The following is a 3,288-nucleotide window of genomic DNA, read 5'->3' as shown; positions in this document are numbered from 1 at the left end:
TTATTTTCCATCATAAAAGAATGATATTAAAAAATCATGATTTTACAAAATATTTTTATGAAGTTATTCAATTATAAAAAGTGTTACAATTAGTTTAAAACCCATTACTTGGTGCCCTGTTTTTCAAAAATTTTCCCTCATGGTTTTGGACCCCCCCTAACAAAATTCCTGCCTACACCACTGCCACTGCCTATGCTAAAATAACTGAATAGTAGAGCAAGCATGGTAACTCATAAGATATGCACTCAAAAAAGAGGAGAAAAATGAAAATCATGTAATATATACATAATATCTAAATAAAAGAGATAACTGTAATGTTGTGCAGCCGTGAAATACAAAGTTACTGTTCTGAATGTCAAGTTAATCTTCCACAGTAATAGGTTTTTTATGTTACTTCAAACTACAGTGTGATTTAACATAAGTGATTTTCCACTAACAATAAACTAACATGTACTAGGAAATTCCTAAAAAATCTTGAAGTTGTTTTAAAATAAGAAATTTATGATATTTCTATTTACTGCTGACTATGAGACAATAAAATGTGAGAGAGAACTCACACAAAATATTTTATCATCATGTTCTGATGTGATATTATCACTCAAATATATTTATCATTCCATTTTGTACAAATGCATATATGAATAAAGATTTTGTGTAACAACAGTGTTTTATTCCTACTTTTTCCCCCTTTTTAAGTTTTGCTAAGCATGATACAACACAAGCTGATGAGAGAGTGTCCTTCAATATTTAAGTAAAGAGTGCCAACTACAGAGAAAATAAATATCTACTTTCCAAAAAATACAGGAAAAGAAATCGTTACCTCCATTTACAATTCCCAAGAACACAATGTTTGACATTACAAAGCTTACAGTCTACTCCAGTGGATATTGGAATCAAGTGACCTATATTGGAAGAGGCTATCGAGGTGAAGTAGGCAGCGAAAATCCTCAACTGTGACAAATGTCACAGTTGAAAGTTATCCCATATGGGATACACAATCAGGCAACATGGAAACCAAGATGATTAGCAGAAACTGGAAAATAACTGACACCACCCAGCCAATCATGACCTCTACCCCATTAAGTTCCGGCCTGCCTGAGTATGAATTGAAAGTCAGCAGTATAAATTACCACCAGCTTAACTCAGCACTCAACTCTCTGATGACGGTAGCACAGTTTGCCATTGAAGCATCTGCCATGACTAACCAACTCACTTGGTAGTGTACCCAAGAAATCTTCACCCTAAACTTTCAAGAGATAAAGTATCTGCTTCGAGACATAGAAAGGTTCCTTAACCTGGTTCCTAGGCTGAAACATAGCATTTGGTGCATTCAATTTTTCTTTCCTTTAAGAACAATTTAACACAATCATTGATGGAGTTGGTTTTCAAACTTCTCTTAACTTTTTGTTTGCCCCTCAAACGGGTTCAAATTGGACTGCAAAAAATGGAAGAAGGGAAAGGACAGAAGGTCACAAGAATGGAGTGGACTCACCAAAGAGATTTCCTTTGATATACAGAACAGCAGTGGTCTAGGAGTATGCTTTGGGGGGGGAGGGGGGAGGAAATGGGATGGCCTGGGAGAGTAACCCAGGTAATGAGAGGTCCGCGAAATTTTTGAAAAACGACATACCTGGAAATACATTTTACATTATTTTGGCTCTAAAAATTTAACTTTGAGTAGATGCAGTTATAATACGCCAAAACTAGACAATAGTTTAAAATAGTTTTTTTATTTCTCTGAGACTTTGGGGGGGATCTATCCCCTCATCCCCCCATAGTTACGTCACTGCAGACCAGAGAAAACTAATGACAGGAGAGAGGGCAATGTATATTAATGTGATCTGCACTGGATGAGCAAATGGCTCAATGCAAACATTTTTGGAAGATAGCTATCACAATGAGTGACACTAACATCAGGTCAGACGACAGCACTCCAGTCATAAACTTTAATGCAGGCAACTAACAAGACATTAACCCAGAATGAATCCAGTAACAAGTTCCTGTAGATCTGAAGATGTTTACTTTTGAGCCATTAGGGAAACTGATCTTCATCCCAGGGGCACAGTTAGGAATTAAGGCTGGGGGGGGGGGGGGGGGTTTAGGTGCAACTAATACCGAGGTGTGTGGGAGTATGTAATACCTACCAGGATAAGCTGTAGGTGCGAGATTAATAACTTGCGGAATTTTAAGATAAATGGTTCAAAATGGTGAGTTTTACTGCTTTCTGAGGGATATCTTTTTAATCCTTACACTATTCTATTAGTAATATCAATCCAACTAAGTAAAATGGATTAAACTTAAAATTTCTCTGAGCTCTGGGGGGGGTTTTATCCCCCAAAACCCCCCACCTTGCTGCACCACTGCTTCATCTCTCAATGCAATCTATAGATTAAATATATTAAATACTAGCAGCCCACCTGGCATTGCTCGAGAAGGTTAGTTCCCAGAGAAGTGGGAGAAATGGAACTTGGATTCCATGAATATATAAGATTTTCGTGTTTACAATGAGTATGTCAAGATGCATGCCTACCCGGCAGGATATTCAACCACAGAAGTAGTAAGACGTAGACAAAAGTAGCACTACTGAGTTTGTAGCATAAGACGCACCTGGGTACTAACATTGGGCACGAACCGTGCAGAAGTATGGCAACTCATAGTGGGCAGACAAACAGACATCCTCTTTTATTTACAGACTGTCCCACAGGTTGTGTGTCATTTTTTATCTCTAATTTTAGTAACTTAGCCACGGATATTATATTCATGAAAATTAACTTACTTATTGGGAAAGGACCTACTTTTTGTTGAGTGTAAGCAAAATTTTACAATTTTGACCACTCAATGTGGGTCCAAACCAAATTTTTGAATTTGCCTTATGGGGTTAAAAATGTTAAAAAAAATTGGGATAGAAACAAGTTTGAATTTCGTTGACCAAGATGTCAATTCTTATGTTTTTGGACACGAGAAAATCGAAATTAACACTTGTATTTACCATCGTTCACTTTAACGCTATTCAACTGTTGACTTTAACTCTAAGACATTTGACGCCCATTATGACCTTCAGAGGCAAAATAATCAGCAATCTATGAACAGAAAAACTGACTTGGGCACCCTTAAAACCTGAGGTTCGACACGTTGGCTTTCATGATGGCCCGACGTTTACCTCTATGACCTTTGACCTCCGTATTAACCTTGGAGGTCAATTAGTGGATTAGATGGGTATTTGGACAATACCAATGACTTAAGTATTCTTTAAAACCTTTGGATCGACACCTTTGTTGGTATGCTATT

General features: G+C 37.1%; 1 protein-coding gene across 1 annotated transcript in view; it reads right to left on the bottom strand.

The window, feature by feature from the left end:
- LOC124163689 (EEF1A lysine methyltransferase 2) overlaps positions 1 to 3,288 on the bottom strand; it is a 47,204-nt gene that overhangs the window by 6,599 nt on the left and 37,317 nt on the right. The window lies entirely within an intron of this gene.

This window comes from Ischnura elegans, chromosome 8 (genome assembly GCF_921293095.1).
Source record: "Ischnura elegans chromosome 8, ioIscEleg1.1, whole genome shotgun sequence".
NCBI classification, from domain to species: domain Eukaryota; kingdom Metazoa; phylum Arthropoda; class Insecta; order Odonata; family Coenagrionidae; genus Ischnura; species Ischnura elegans.
Note: the sequence above shows the minus strand (reverse complement) of the source record. Positions and strands in the feature narration are given on the sequence as shown.